This window comes from Mixophyes fleayi, chromosome 10 (genome assembly GCF_038048845.1).
Source record: "Mixophyes fleayi isolate aMixFle1 chromosome 10, aMixFle1.hap1, whole genome shotgun sequence".
NCBI classification, from domain to species: Eukaryota; Metazoa; Chordata; class Amphibia; order Anura; family Limnodynastidae; genus Mixophyes; species Mixophyes fleayi.
This window is the reverse complement of record NC_134411.1, coordinates 66,380,745-66,398,437: the sequence shown is the minus strand read 5'-3', so window position 1 is coordinate 66,398,437 and position 17,693 is coordinate 66,380,745. Positions and strand designations below refer to the sequence as shown.

The 17,693-nt window shown below is 34.6% G+C and overlaps 2 non-coding genes across 2 annotated transcripts; both read left to right on the top strand.

Annotated features, from left to right (window-relative positions):
- The first annotated feature begins 535 nt into the window (after positions 1–535).
- Positions 536–607, top strand: TRNAD-GUC (transfer RNA aspartic acid (anticodon GUC)). Its single transcript has one exon. It is a non-coding gene; the product is annotated as a tRNA-Asp (tRNA).
- Positions 608–1,477: 870 nt separating this feature from the next.
- TRNAD-GUC (transfer RNA aspartic acid (anticodon GUC)) lies at positions 1,478–1,549 on the top strand. Its single transcript has one exon. It is a non-coding gene; the product is annotated as a tRNA-Asp (tRNA).
- Positions 1,550–17,693: the final 16,144 nt, after the last annotated feature.

Below are 17,693 nucleotides of genomic sequence, written 5' to 3'. Positions count from 1 at the left end.
TAGCAGGGCATTTTTAATGAGTGTTAATGGCAAAAGGTAACAGAATTAAAGCAAGCCATTATTATGCATAAAAAGGGATAACAATATGCAGGAAAATATAGCTAAATATATTTCTTGAAAGGGATAAGAAACATCTTTTTGAAATGTTTTGGAGCATTAATTTCATAAAATGTCCTTCGAGTCATATTGTAGTGTAGCAGATTATCCATGCATGACTGTACAGGAGTGTCTGCTGACGAAAACCCAAAAAACAGTGGGCAAATATATACTGTGCTAGGAAAATACTGCTTTAGCTTAATCTTACACTCTCTTTACTCAGGGTCATGTAAATAATGCAGTCTATGTTTTTTTTCAATTCTCTCTGTTTGGCAACAATCCCGCTAACTACACATTTTTGTTTACTTTTGCATCAAGCAAAGCAGCTTACCATTCAGCAAAATGTTGATTTAAGTTGTGCATCTTCTGATTAGCGGCAGAGATGGCATTAAAATCTCCCCATTGGAGGGAGTTTTCCCAAAAACACATGTCAAGTTATTCCTCGTTAGTATAGTGGTGAATATCCCTGCCTGTCACGCGGGAGACCGGGGTTCGATTCCCCGACGGGGAGTCCTTAACAATTTTTATTTTTTCTGTAACATAAGCACTTGTGGGAAGTGTTGCATGCTAGTACGATTATTTCCTGCCGTGATGCAGGAAAAGACAGTAATATTTATGCATTAACCTTAGTTTAAATACAACTTACCTTTTTTGCCCACATTCATAGTTTATGTACACTTTCTTTTAAAGTCATTTAGAAAAAATCATTTTGGCCAAAAATTTAATTTATCAGGTGATTAACAAACACTTTAGATTAGCCAAAAACATAAAAATTTCCCAATTTTAGAAAACATATACTATTGTCCTCTGTGCCACAATATTTTGTGTCAGTTGTTTTACGTCATTTAGCAGGGCATTTTTAATGAGTGTTAATGGCAAAAGGTAACAGAATTAAAGCAAGCCATTATTATGCATAAAAAGAGATAAAAATATGCAGGAAAATATAGCTAAATATATTTCTTGAAAGGGATAAGAAACATCTTTTTGAAATGTTTTGGAGCATTAATTTCATAAAATGTCCTTCGAGTCATATTGTAGTGTAGCAGATTATCCATGCATGACTGTACAGGAGTGTCTCCTGACGAAAACCCAAAAAACAGTGGGCAAATATATACTGTGCCAGGAAAATACTGCTTTAGCTTAATCTTACACTCTCTTTACTCAGGGTCATGTAAATAATGCAGTCTATGTTTTTTTTCAATTCTCTCTGTTTGGCAACAATCCCGCTAACTACTCATTTTTTTTTACTTTTGCATCAAGCAAAGCAGCTTACCATTCAGCAAAATTTTGATTTAAGTTGTGCATCTTCTGATTAGCGGCAGAGATGGCATTAAAATCTCCCTATTGGAGGGAGTTTTCCCAAAAACACATGTCAAGTTATTCCTCGTTAGTATAGTGGTGAGTATCCCCGCCTGTCACGCGGGAGACCGGGGTTCGATTCCCTGACGGGGAGTCCTTAACAATTTTTATTTTTTCTGTAACATAAGCACTTGTGGGAAGTGTTGCATGCTAGTACGATTATTTCCTGCCGTGATGCAGGAAAAGACAGTAATATTTATGCATTAACCTTAGTTTAAATACAACTTACCTTTTTTGCCCACATTCATAGTTTATGTACACTTTCTTTTAAAGTCATTTAGAAAAAATCATTTTGGCCAAAAATTTAATTTATCAGGTGATTAACAAAAACTTTAGATTAGCGAAAAACATAAAAAATTCCCAATTTTAGAAAACATATACTATTGTCCTCTGTGCCACAATATTTTGTGTCAGTTGTTTTACGTCATTTAGCAGGGCATTTTTAATGAGTGTTAATGGCAAAAGGTAACAGAATTAAAGCAAGCCATTATTATGCATAAAAAGGGATAAAAATATGCAGGAAAATATAGCTAAATATATTTCTTGAAAGGGATAAGAAACATCTTTTTGAAATGTTTTGGAGTATTAATTTCATAAAATGTCCTTCGAGTCATATTGTAGTGTAGCAGATTATCCATGCATGACTGTACAGGAGTGTCTCCTGACGAAAACCCAAAGAACAGTGGGCAAATATATACTGTGCCAGGAAAATACTGCTTTAGCTTAATCTTACACTCTCTTTACTCAGGGTCATGTAAATAATGCAGTCTATGTTTTTTTTCAATTCTCTCTGTTTGGCAACAATCCCGCTAACTACACATTTTTTTTTACTTTTGTATCAAGCAAAGCAGCTTACCATTCAGCAAAATGTTGATTTAAGTTGTGCATCTTCTGATTAGCGGCAGTGATGGCATTGAAATCTCCCCATTGGAGGGAGTTTTCCCAAAATCACATGTGAAGTTATTCCTCGTTAATATAGTGGTGAGTATCCCCACCTGTCACACGGTAGTCCGGGGTTCGATTCCCCAAAGGGGAGTCCTTAACAATTTTTATTTTTTCTGTAACATAAGCACTTGTGGGAAGTGTTGCATGCTAGTACGATTATTTCCTGCCGTGATGCAGGAAAAGACAGTAATATTTATGCATTGACCTTAGTTTAAATACAACTTACCTTTTTTGCCCACATTCATAGTTTATGTACACTTTCTTTTAAAGTCATTTAGAAAAAATCATTTTGGCCAAAAATTTAATTTATCAGGTGATTAACAAACACTTTAGATTAGCCAAAAACATTAAAAATTCCCAATTTTAGAAAACATATACTATTGTCCTCTGTGACAAAATATTTTGTGTCAGTTGTTTTACGTCATTTAGCAGGGCATATTTAATCAGTGTTAATGGCAAAAGGTAACAGAATTAAAGCAAGCCATTATTATGCATAAAAAGGGATAACAATATGCAGGAAAATATAGCTAAATATATTTCTTGAAAGGGATAAGAAACATCTTTTTGAAATGTTTTGGAGCATTAATTTCATAAAATGTCCTTCGAGTCATATTGTAGTGTAGCAGATTATCCATGCATGACTGTACAGGAGTGTCTCCTGACGAAAACCCGAAAAACAGTGGGCAAATATATACTGTGCCAGGAAAATACTGCTTTAGCTTAATCTTACACTCTCTCTACTCAAGGTCATGTAAATAATGCAGTCTATGTTTTTTTTCAATTCTCTCTGTTTGGCAACAATCCCGCTAACTACACATTTTTGTTTACTTTTGCATCAAGCAAAGTAGCTTACCATTCAGCAAAATGTTGATTTAAGTTGTGCATCTTCTGATTAGCGGCAAGATGGCATTAAAATCTCCCCATTTGAGGGAGTTTCCCCAAAAACACATGTCAAGTTATTCCTTGTTAGTATAGTGGTGAGTATCCCCACCTGTCACGCGGGAGACCGGGGTTCGATTCCCCGACGGGGAGTCCTTAACATTTTTTATTTTTTGTGTAACATAAGCACTTGTGGGAAGTGTTGCATGCTAGTACGATTATTTCCTGCCGTGATGCAGGAAAAGACAGTAATATTTATGCATTAACCTTAGTTTAAATACAACTTACCTTTTTTGCCCACATTCATAGTTTATGTACACTTTCTTTTAAAGTCATTTAGAAAAAATCATTTTGGCCAAAAATTTAATTTATCAGGTGATTAACAAACACTTTAGATTAGCCAAAAACATAAAAAATTCCCAATTTTAGAAAACATATACTATTGTCCTCTGTGCCACAATATTTTGTGTCAGTTGTTTTACGTCATTTAGCAGGGCATTTTTAATGAGTGTTAATGGCAAAAGGTAACAGAATTAAAGCAAGCCATTATTATGCATAAAAAGAGATAAAAATATGCAGGAAAATATAGCTAAATATATTTCTTGAAAGGGATAAGAAACATCTTTTTGAAATGTTTTGGAGCATTAATTTCATAAAATGTCCTTCGAGTCATATTGTAGTGTAGCAGATTATCCATGCATGACTGTACAGGAGTGTCTCCTGACGAAAACCCAAAAAACAGTTGGCAAATATATACTGTGCCAGGAAAATACTGCTTTAGCTTAATCTTACACTCTCTTTACTCAGGGTCATGTAAATAATGCAGTCTATGTTTTTTTTCAATTCTCTCTGTTTGGCAACAATCCCGCTATCTACACATTTTTTTTTTACTTTTGCATCAAGCAAAGCAGCTTACCATTCAGCAAAATGTTGATTTAAGTTGTGCATCTTCTGATTAGCGGCAGAGATGGCATTGAAATCTCCCCATTGTAGGGAGTTTTCCCAAAAACACATGTCAAGTTGTTCCTCGTTAGTATAGTGGTGAGTATCCCCCCTGTCACGCAGGAGACCGGGGTTCGATTCCCCAAAGGGGAGTCCTTAACATTTTTTATTTTTTCTGTAACATAAGTACTTGTGGGAAGTGTTGCATGCTAGTACGATTATTTCCTGCCGTGATGCAGGAAAAGACAGTAATATTTATGCATTAACCTTAGTTTAAATACAACTTACCTTTTTTGCCCACATTCATAGTTTATGTACACTTTCTTTTAAAGTCATTTAGAAAAAATCATTTTGGCCAAAAATTTAATTTATCAGGGGATTAACAAACACTTTAGATTAGCCAAAAACATTAAAAATTCCCAATTTTTGAAAACATATACTATTGTCCCCTGTGACAAAATATTTTGTGTCAGTTGTTCTACGTCATTTAGCAGGGCATATTTAATCAGTGTTAATGGCAAAAGGTAACAGAATTAAAGCAAGCCATTATTATGCATAAAAAGGGATAACAATATGCAGGAAAATATAGCTAAATATATTTCTTGAAAGGGATAAGAAACATCTTTTTGAAATGTTTTGGAGCATTAATTTCATAAAATGTCCTTTGAGTCATATTGTAGTGTAGCAGATTATCCATGCATGACTGTACAGGAGTGTCTCCTGATGAAAACCCGAAAAACATTGGGCAAATATATACTGTGCCAGGAAAATACTGCTTTAGCTTAATCTTACACTCTCTCTACTCAAGGTCATGTAAATAATGCAGTCTATGTTTTTTTTAATTCTCTCTGTTTGGCAACAATCCCGCTAACTACACATTTTTGTATACTTTTGCATCAAGCAAAGTAGCTTACCATTCAGCAAAATGTTGATTTAAGTTGTGCATCTTCTGATTAGCGGCAGAGATGGCATTAAAATCTCCCCATTGGAGGGAGTTTCCCCAAAAACACATGTCAAGTTATTCCTCGTTAGTATAGTGGTGAGTATCCCCGCCTGTCACGCGGGAGACCGGGGTTCGATTCCCCGAAAAAGGAGTCCTTAACATTTTTTATTTTTTCTGTAACATAAGCACTTGTGGGAAGTGTTGCATGCTAGTACGATTATTTCCTGCCGTGATGCAGGAAAAGACAGTAATATTTATGCATTAACCTTAGTTTAAATACAACTTACCTTTTTTGCCCACATTCATAGTTTATGTACACTTTCTTTTAAAGTCATTTAGAAAAAATCATTTTGGCCAAAAATTTAATTTATCAGGTGATTAACAAACACTTTAGATTAGCCAAAAACATTAAAAATTCCCAATTTTAGAAAACATATACTATTGTCCTCTGTGCCAAAATATTTTGTGTCAGTTGTTTTACGTCATTTAGCAGGGCATTTTTAATGAGTGTTAATGGCAAAAGGTAACAGAATTAAAGCAAGCCATTATTATGCATAAAAAGGGATAACAATATGCAGGAAAATATAGCTAAATATATTTCTTGAAAGGGATAAGAAACATCTTTTTGAAATGTTTTGGAGCATTAATTTCATAAAATGTCCTTCGAGTCATATTGTAGTGTAGCAGATTATCCATGCATGACTGTACAGGAGTGTCTCCTGACGAAAACGCAAAAAACAGTGGGCAAATATATACTGTGCCAGGAAAATACTGCTTTAGCTTAATCTTACACTCTCTTTACTCAGGGTCATGTAAATAATGCAGTCTATGTTTTTTTTCAATTCTCTCTGTTTGGCAACAATCCCGCTAACTACACATTTTTTTTTACTTTTGCATCAAGCAAAGCAGCTTACCATTCAGCAAAATGTTGATTTAAGTTGTGCATCTTCTGATTAGCGGCAGTGATGGCATTGAAATCTCCCCATTGGAGGGAGTTTTCCCAAAATCCCATGTCAAGTTATTCCTCGTTAGTATAGTGGTGAGTATCCCCACCTGTCACACGGTAGACGGGGGTTCGATTCCCCAAAGGGGAGTCCTTAACATTTTTTATTTTTTCTGTAACATAAGCACTTGTGGGAAGTGTGTCATGCTAGTACGATTATTTCCTGCCGTGATGCAGGAAAAGACAGTAATATTTATGCATTAACCTTAGTTTAAATACAACTTACCTTTTTTGCCCACATTCATAGTTTATGTACACTTTCTTTTAAAGTTATTTAGAAAAAATCATTTTTGCCAAAAATTTAATTTATCAGGTGATTAACAAACACTTTAGATTAGCCAAAAACATTAAAAATTCCCAATTTTAGAAAACATATACTATTGTCCTCTGTGACAAAATATTTTGTGTCAGTTGTTTTACGTCATTTAGCAGGGCATATTTAATCAGTGTTAATGGCAAAAGGTAACAGAATTAAAGCAAGCCATTATTATGCATAAAAAGGGATAACAATATGCAGGAAAATATAGCTAAATATATTTCTTGAAAGGGATAAGAAACATCTTTTTGAAATGTTTTGGAGCATTAATTTCATAAAATGTCCTTCTAGTCATATTGTAGTGTAGCAGATTATCCATGAATGACTGTACAGGAGTGTCTCCTGACGAAAACCCGAAAAACAGTGGGCAAATATATACTGTGCCAGGAAAATACTGCTTTAGCTTAATCTTACACTCTCTCTACTCAAGGTCATGTAAATAATGCAGTCTATGTTTTTTTTCAGTTCTCTCTGGCAACAATCCCGCTAACTACACATTTTTGTTTACTTTTTCATCAAGCAAAGTAGCTTACCATTCAGCAAAATGTTGATTTAAGTTGTGCATCTTCTGATTAGCGGCAGAGATGGCATTGAAATCTCCCCATTGGAGGGAGTTTTCCCAAAAACACATGTAAAGTTATTCCTCGTTAGTATAGTAGTCAGTATCCCCGCCTGTCACGCGGGAGACTGGGGTTAGATTCCCCGATGGGGAGTCCTTAACAATTTTTATTTTTTCTGTAACATAAGCACTTGTGGGAAGTGTTGCATGCTAGTACGATTATTTCCTGCCGTGATGCAGGAAAAGACAGTAATATTTATGCATTAACCTTAGTTTAAATACAACTTACCTTTTTTGCCCACATTCATAGTTTATGTACACTTTCTTTTAAAGTCATTTAGAAAAAATCATTTTGGCCAAAAATTTAGTTTATCAGGTGATTAACAAACACTTTAGATTAGCCAAAAACATAAAAAATTCCCAATTTTAGAAAACATATACTATCGTCCTCTGTGCCACAATATTTTGTGTCAGTTGTTTTACGTCATTTAGCAGGGCATTTTTAATGAGTGTTAATGGCAAAAGGTAACAGAATTAAAGCAAGCTATTATTATGCATAAAAAGGGATAACAATATGCAGGAAAATATAGCTAAATATATTTCTTGAAAGGGATAAGAAACATCTTTTTGAAATGTTTTGGAGCATTAATTTCATAAAATGTCCTTCGAGTCATATTGTAGTGTAGCAGATTATCCATGAATGACTGTACAGGAGTGTCTCCTGACGAAAACCCGAAAAACAGTGGGCAAATATATACTGTGCCAGGAAAATACTGCTTTAGCTTAATCTTACACTCTCTCTACTCAAGGTCATGTAAATAATGCAGTCTATGTTTTTTTTCAGTTCTCTCTGTTTGGCAACAATCCCGCTAACTACACATTTTTGTTTACTTTTTCATCAAGCAAAGTAGCTTACCATTCAGCAAAATGTTGATTTAAGTTGTGCATCTTCTGATTAGCGGCAGAGATGGCATTGAAATCTCCCCATTGGAGGGAGTTTTCCCAAAAACACATGTAAAGTTATTCCTCGTTAGTATAGTAGTCAGTATCCCCGCCTGTCACGCGGGAGACTGGGGTTAGATTCCCCGACGGGGAGTCCTTAACAATTTTTATTTTTTCTGTAACATAAGCACTTGTGGGAAGTGTTGCATGCTAGTACGATTATTTCCTGCCGTGATGCAGGAAAAGACAGTAATATTTATGCATTAACCTTAGTTTAAATACAACTTACCTTTTTTGCCCACATTCATAGTTTATGTACACTTTCTTTTAAAGTCATTTAGAAAAAATCATTTTGGCCAAAAATTTAATTTATCAGGTGATTAACAAACACTTTAGATTAGCCAAAAACATAAAAAAATCCCAATTTTAGAAAACATATACTATCGTCCTCTGTGCCACAATATTTTGTGTCAGTTGTTTTACGTCATTTAGCAGGGCATTTTTAATGAGTGTTAATGGCAAAAGGTAACAGAATTAAAGCAAGCCATTATTATGCATAAAAAGGGATAACAATATGCAGGAAAATATAGCTAAATATATTTCTTGAAAGGGATAAGAAACATCTTTTTGAAATGTTTTGGAGCATTAATTTCATAAAATGTCCTTCGAGTCATATTGTAGTGTAGCAGATTATCCATGCATGACTGTACAGGAGTGTCTCCTGACGAAAACCCAAAAAACAGTGGGCAAATATATACTGTGCCAGGAAAATACTGCTTTAGCTTAATCTTACACTCTCTTTACTCAGGGTCATGTAAATAATGCAGTCTATGTTTTTTTTCAATTCTCTCTGTTTGGCAACAATCCCGCTAACTACACATTTTTTTTTACTTTTGCATCAAGCAAAGCAGCTTACCATTCAGCAAAATGTTGATTTAAGTTGTGCATCTTCTGATTAGCGGCAGTGATGGCATTGAAATCTCCCCATTGGAGGGAATTTTCCCAAACACACGTGTCAAGCTATTCCTCGTTAGTATAGTACTGATTATCCCCGCCTGTCACGCAGGAGACCGGGGTTCGATTCCCCGATGGTGAGTTTTTAGCTTTTTTTCTTTTTACTGTAACATAAGCACTTATGGGAAGTGTTGCATGCTAGTACGATTATTTCCTGCCATGATGCAGGAAAAGACAGTAATATTTATGCATTAACCTTAGTTTAAATACAACTTACATTTTTTGCCCACATTCAAAGTTTATGTACACTTTCTTTTAAAGTCATTTAGAAAAAATCATTTTGGCCAAAAATTTAATTTATTAGGTGATTAACAAACACTTTAGATTAGCCAAAAACATTAAAAATTCCCAATTTTAGAAAACATATACTATTGTCCTCTGTGCCAAAATATTTTGTGTCAGTTGTTTTACGTCGTTTAGCAGGGCATTTTTAATGAGTAAAAACACAAATTGCAGTACGTCCTCAAATCATAAAGCACTGGCACTGTAATGTGGTTGAATAAAAATATAATATTTATTAAAACAGATACATAAACTTGAACTTATTCCAAATACACGATATTCAAATGGTATTGATCACTTCTCTTGAGGATTTTAATAACAATATAGGTGCACCTATAGTAATCCAAATGTGAATTCCTCAAAGAGCAAAAAATGGTGGAACAGGCTCATATCCTTTTAACCAGCCAAAGATAATCATGTGCAGAAAGGAGCTCAAAAAACACACCTAAAAAGTTCTTGATCCTTAGGAATCTCCATAGGAAAACCGCTATGATATGGTGCGGATATAAAAGTCACTCCGGTTCCCAAACACCTTAAACGGTATCAATTTTTGGTGTAGATATACAATAAAGATGGTGATCCAATATACCTTAATAACCAATATTGTAATATGAGGCATTAATAGTACTCAAAGGTATTGACCAAAGCGTCCTGCAGGGTTGATATATGCAATCAGTAGGGGGTAAGTACCGGAGGTATAAAATTCATTAGCAGTATAGATACAATGTTGATCGGGTTATTGGAACAGATGTATAGTTTCCTTACCAGATAACTGGAATATGCCGTGAATCACCCGGTATATATCTCCACTCCGTCCTCAAATGCACCACGGTGAAAAGTGCTAAATAACCTTTCCTCCCAAACTTATGACCTGCTTGGTGGTTCCGGAGCGTAGTCGGCAAAATTGCCTCTTGTGCACACCTTTCCGATATTGTGGACTTCACAGTGGACTTCACAGTGTGTAGTGAGAGTCTCCTACAGCAATCATGTACAAGACACGGAGCCTTAAAAGAATCTTGCAATAAATTAAAAGCTGGTAAGAAGCCTGTATTTTCGTGTACATTCAGTATAAAGCACTAGATCCCAGAGTCACACTAACGCGTTTCATTGCAACAAGCAACTTCCTCAGAGATGGTCTCAGGTGTCATCTGGGTAATAATATATACGGTTCTAGCATACCAATTAAAACCAGAAACAAGTGTTGCCAATAGGCAATCAATCCACATTACAGAGGCCAGTAAAACATATAGGAAAAAACCACGTTGGATGACAATAAACTTAAAAACAAATTTATATATATATGTATAAACATAAAGCAAGATAACCTTTTTAGTTTTAATGTTATTAAGTTGTTAGTAACGATTACACATATTAGCAACTATGCATATTAGCAACATTAGCAAAATTGTTAGAATAGAGGGTGCAGCTTAATAAGTTAAATACAAATATCTAACGGAACACATAGAGATGTATCTCATTTTGTGTATATAAAACCAAAGTGTACAGATCATAGATACAGACCAAAATAATTTTTTTCCCAATAGTTACGTTATAGATAACAAATACTCATTAATAAAAAAACGTAATTTTTTACTTTTGTATGAACTGACCTATCATGAATAAAAAGCAGTATAGCAAACCATAGACATCAATATCATGAATAAAAAGCAGTATAGCGAACCATAGACATCAATAATCATAGAGGAAAATAACAAAGTATAATCTAATCCGATCTATCACAATAGATCGACGGAACAGAATTACATAAAAATTCCATAAAAATTCAGAAAAAAGGAACAAAGTCTAATTGGATTAATAAATTGACTAAACTAAACTAAACTATTTGATTCAGTTCAATCGTTTCATTTAAACCTGACGGGGATAATGTATTGAGGAGATAAATCCAAAAGACTTCTTGTTTACATAGAGCTCTGTACCTATCCCCCCTCTTGGTGTTGGTTTAATGAACTCCAAACCCATAACGGATAAGCCCTCAGGATTACAGTCATGTTTTTCGAGAAAGTGTCTTGATACACTGTGTGTCTTCAAACCATTCAGTATATTCCTTCTATGTTCATTAAACCTAATTTTTAGCTTTCTCGTTGTACGCCCTACATAGTATAGATTGCAATTACATCTTAATAGATAAATCACAAAAGTTGAATTGCAGTTAATAAATCCCCGTATGTTGTACTTATTACCCTCCTCAATGGATTCTACTAAGAAAACTCTATTACATATAAATTTACATGTGATACACCGTTGTCCTCCACATCTAAATGAGCCATCCGGAGTGGATGGAATCCAGTCCAAAGCTGGCCCACCAGATGGTGTGGTGTCATACTTCATGTCAGTCTTCTGGGATATACTATTTTTGGGTTTCAAAAAACTAGGAGCTAAAATATTTCTCAAATTGTTAGCCTTTTTAAAAACTACTGTTGGATCTTTAGGTAAGAGTGCTTTTAATATAGGATCTTGTTTAAGAATAGGATAATTTGAACAAATAATTTGTTGTACCTTAGAAGATGCCTTATTATATTTGGAAATAAATGCCCATTCTAACTTTGTGTTGTAGTTCTTTTTACAAAGTTTCATGTGTTGACTTTTATATTTATAAGTACAGCTAGTGTTCATATTATTTAAATCTACTTTATCTTTATTGGAAATCAACAGCGTCATTTTATCTAATTTAGTGACCTCTTCGAGGGCTTGACTAATTAAAGATGGTGGATAACCACGTTCTAAGAAATTTTTTGATAAATCACTGGCCTGTTGAAGAAAAATGGTATCATCTGAACAATTACGTCGTAGACGTATAAACTGGCCCTTGGGTATATTATTCTTCCATTTGTTATAATGAGCACTTGAATAATGTAGATAACTATTACAATCCACTTGCTTAAAGTATGTAGAAGTGGATATCTTACCATTATTAACTTCCAGGGCCAGATCCAAAAACTCCATCTTAGTTTTATGATATTTATAGGTGAATTTAAGGTTATAATTATTCTGATTTAAATAATCGACAAAAGCCTGTGCACGTGATAAACCCCCTTTCCAAATAAAGAATAAATCATCTATATAATGGCCATAGAGGATGAGGTCCGCCCGAACTCGCCAGTCCACACGCGGGATTCTTCAAAGTCACCCACATATAGATTGGCGTAGCTCGGGGCGAAGCGCGTCCCCATGGCCGTCCCCATAACCTGTAAATAGTGTTTCCCTTCAAATAAAAAGTGATTGTGCGACAAAATAAACATTATGGAGTTAGTCAGAAAATCTTGCTGTTCAATAGATAGTTCACTTCTTTCTGCCAATATCTTTCTAATTACCTCAACCCCTTTAGTATGTGGAATATTAGTGTATAAGGACTCTACGTCCAACGTGAGAAAAGCCAAATTCTCATTCCAAATGATATTGTGAAGAAAATTCAAAAGATATGTGGAATCTCTGATATAGGACTTTAGTTGTACTACTAGAGGTTGTAAATAAAAGTCCACATAACTTGATAAGTTTGCAGTCAATGATCCTATACCCGAAATAATCGGGCGTGCGGGGGGGCAATCCAAATTCTTGTGAATTTTTGGAAGATGGTAATATACCGGTGTTATTGGGTATATACTGTTCAGAAAATTAAACTCATCCTTTGAAATAACTCCCTCATTATAAACCCCAGTGAGAAGATCTTTAAGCTCCATTTTATATCCCTCGCTTGGATTAGTTTCGAGTTTCAAATAAAAATCACGATTATTCAATTGCCTGTACGCTTCTCTTTGGTAGTCACTAAGATCTTGGATCACCACACCCCCGTCTTTATCTGCACTTTTAATAATAATAGAGGTGTCAAGTTGTAGTGTTTTCATAGCTTTCTTCTCTGGGCGTGTTAGATTTAAATGTCCGGAACCAATTTTATTTTTATTCTTCTTATTAGCTCTCAAACATATATTCCTAAACTGTTCCAATGTGATTTTGTAAAAACAATCTATTTGTGCACTCTTCATTTGTATTGGAAAGAATTCAGATTTAATCTTAAAATGTGATCTCCTAGCAGTATCCTGGTGATTGATATCAAATATCATCACTGGAGAATCTTCATTATCATTACTTTCTGACCATAATGTTTCTAAATCTGATAATGCTTGTAAGTCCTTATTGGTATCAAGAATAATGGGTTGAACTAATGAATCTGGTTCTTTTTTACTTATTGTTTTACTTGCAAAATATTTCTTCCGGCACAATAATCTTATGTATCTATTCAATTCTGTAAATAATTCAAACAGATTAGGATCAGCAGATGGAGCAAATTTTAACCCTTTCTCTAGTAATGTAATCTGTGCCGCAGTTAGTTTTTTCTTTGACAGATTAAAAATGCCTCTATTTGGCTGAGAGTTTAATTTAGATTTAGCTCCATTTCCATTTGTATTAATATTAAGACTCTTATCTTTAACATCATTTTTCTTCTTATTTTTATTTTTATTTTTATTTTTATTATTACTAAAACATATTGTTGAGCCTAAAATTGGTTCCATCGATCTATTGACTGTTCTACCATTTAATCGAAATCCTCCTCTTCTTCCTTTTCGTTTGATAGCTGCCTTGATCTTTTTGTCAGTGGACCTGTTGCTAATGCTTGATAACGATTGCTCTGTACCCAATCTTTTCCTGATTGGGAGTGACGTGTCCCTAAAAAAGTAACTGACTCTTGTTCTCTATTAATTGATCTCTCCCAACTTCTATTTCTCCTCTCTGGTTTTGGACGATAATCTTTTGGTGTATCTCTTCTCGTTTTAGGTCTCACACTCTCATGTTCATATCTATTGGACTGATGTGGTCTATCACTATTCCAATCAGGAAGAGATCTATTATTATAATCCCTTCTACCGTCAAAAGGGGATCTCCTATATGTCTTATTAGGTGAACAGATTTTCTCTTTATTCTGTTCTAGTCGATCAGATGGAAGCGGTGATCTCCTATCAGTCCAATTGGGTGCATCTGATCTCAAATATTTGCGTTAAGAAAATGTTCTAGTCCCAGAAAACTGTCTCCTACTATTGCTTCTAGCATTTCTTTTATTGCTTCTATTTCTGTTACGATTAAATGACCTAATGCGGTCTTGCTGATAATCCTGCATGTCCCTATCATATTTAGACTCTTTATTATTAATAAGCTGCCCCTCATATTCGGCGACCCTCTCATTAATAATCTTGTCTTTTTCGGCTAAAAGTTTAACATCATCATGTGTTTCAAGTTTATTTTTCACAGTCTCAATCTTTTTTACAAGATGTTTAACTTTCTCTTCCCTATATTTAATGAGTAATCTCATCAGGGAAATAGAACAATCATCCAACGTTTGATTCCATTGTGTAAGCATTTCAATATTATCCTGAAAAGGAAAAGTCTTAAATAGTCTTAATCCTCTAGGAACCATCCTGTTATCCACATACTTCTGGAGACTAATACTGTCCCACCAGTGTCTCATCTCGGCCTTAAGTAAATTTTCTAATTTGTTAAAGTCTCTAGAGAGACTACTATCTCTAGATGAAGCACTGGGGGGATCCCTAGTTTTGGACAGATAAGACTGTCTCCTTCTATTTCTATCTTCGAAGCATGAAAGTGGAACCATAATCACGGCCAAAAATGCAGATAGATATATATCAAAAAACAACAAATATAATGGCACAAAATTATGGATATGATAAAGAGGACCAACTGCACAGGATCTGCAAACCCGTAAGTAAAATATAAATAAAAACACAAATTGCAGTACGTCCTCAAATCATAAAGCACTGGCACTGTAATGTGGTTGAATAAAAATATAATATTTATTAAAACAGATACATAAACTTGAACTTATTCCAAATACACGATATTCAAATGGTATTGATCACTTCTCTTGAGGATTTTAATAACAATATAGGTGCACCTATAGTAATCCAAATGTGAATTCCTCAAAGAGCAAAAAATGGTGGAACAGGCTCATATCCTTTTAACCAGCCAAAGATAATCATGTGCAGAAAGGAGCTCAAAAAACACACCTAAAAAGTTCTTGATCCTTAGGAATCTCCATAGGAAAACCGCTATGATATGGTGCGGATATAAAAGTCACTCCGGTTCCCAAACACCTTAAACGGTATCAATTTTTGGTGTAGATATACAATAAAGATGGTGATCCAATATACCTTAATAACCAATATTGTAATATGAGGCAGTAATAGTACTCAAAGGTATTGACCAAAGCGTCCTGCAGGGTTGATATATGCAATCAGTAGGGGGTAGGTACCGGAGGTATAAAATTCATTAGCAGTATAGATACAATGTTGATCGGGTTATTGGAACAGATGTATAGTTTCCTTACCAGATAACTGGAATATGCCGTGAATCACCCGGTATATATCTCCACTCCGTCCTCATATGCACCACGGTGAAAAGTGCTAAATAACCTTTCCTCCCAAACTGATGACCTGCTTGGTGGTTCCGGAGCGTAGTTGGCAAAATTGCCTCTTGTGCACACCTTTCCGATATTGTGGACTTCACAGTGGACTTCACAGTGTGTAGTGAGAGTCTCCTACAGCAATCATGTACAAGACACGGAGCCTTAAAAGAATCTTGCAATAAATTAAAAGCTGGTAAGAAGCCTGTATTTTCGTGTACATTCAGTATAAAGCACTAGATCCCAGAGTCACAACTAACGCGTTTCATTGCAACAAGCAACTTCCTCAGAGATGGTCTCAGGTGTCATCTGGGTAATAATATATACGGTTCTAGCATACCAATTAAAACCAGAAACAAGTGTTGCCAATAGGCAATCAATCCACATTACAGAGGCCAGTAAAACATATAGGAAAAAACCACGTTGGATGACAATAAACTTAAAAACAAATTTATATATATATGTATAAAAATAAAGCAAGATAACCTTTTTAGTTTTTATGTTATTAAGTTGTTAGAAACGATTACACATATTAGCAACTATGCATATTAGCAACATTAGCAAAGTTGTTAGAATAGAGGGTGCAGCTTAATAAGTTAAATACAAATATCTAACGGAACCCATAGAGATATATCTCATTTTGTGTATATAAAACCAAAGTGTACAGATCATAGATACAGACCAAAAGAATTTTATTCCCAATAGTTACGTTATAGATAACAAATACTCATTAATAAAAAACGTAATTTTTTACTTTTGTATGAACAGACCTATCATGAATAAAAAGCAGTATAGCGAAACATACACATCAATAATCATAGAGGAAAATAACAAAGTATAATCTAATCCGCTCTATCACAATAGATCGACGGAACAGAATTACATAAAAATTCCATAAAAATTCAGAAAGAAGGAACAAAGTCTAATTGGATTAATAAATTGACTAAACTAAACTAAACTATTTGATTCAGTTCAATCGTTTCATTTAAACCTGACGGGGATAATGTATTGAGGAGATAAATCCAAAAGACTTCTTGTTTAGAAAAAATCATTTTGGCCAAAAATTTAATTTGTCAGGTGATTAACAAACACTTTAGATTAGCCAAAAACATAAAAAATTCCCAATTTTAGAAAACATATACTATTGTCCTCTGTGCCACAATATTTTGTGTCAGTTGTTTTACGTCATTTAGCAGGGCATTTTTAATGAGTGTTAATGGCAAAAGGTAACAGAATTAAAGCAAGCCATTATTATGCATAAAAAGGGATAAAAATATGCAGGAAAATATAGCTAAATATATTGCTTGAAAGTGATAGGAAACATCTTTTTGAAATGTTTTGGAGCATTAATTGCAAAAAATGTCCTTCGAGTCATATTGTAGTGTAGCAGATTATCCATGCATGACTGTACAGGAGTGTCTCCTGACGAAAACCCAAAAAACAGTGGGCAAATATATACTGTGCCAGAAAAATACTGCTTTAGCTTAATCTTACACTCTCTTTACTCAGGGTCATGTAAATAATGCAGTCTATGTTTTTTTTCAATTCTCTCTGTTTGGCAACAATCCCGCTAACTACACATTTTTTTTTACTTTTGCATCAAGCAAAGCAGCGTACCATTCAGCAAAATGTTGATTTAAGTTGTGCATCTTCTGATTAGCGGCAGAGATGGCATTGAAATCTCCCCATTGGAGGGAGTTTTCCCAAAAACACATGTCTAGTTATTCCTCGTTAGTATAGTGGTGAGTATCCCCGCCTGTCACGTGGGAGATCAGGGTTCGATTCCCCGACGGGGAGTCCTTAACAATTTTTATTTTTTCTGTAACATAAGCACTTGTGGGAAGTGTTGCATGCTAGTACGATTATTTCCTGCCGTGATGCAGGAAAAGACAGTAATATTTATGCATTAACCTTAGTTTAAATACAACTTACCTTTTTTGCCCACATTCAGAGTTTATGTACACTTTCTTTTAAAGTCATTTA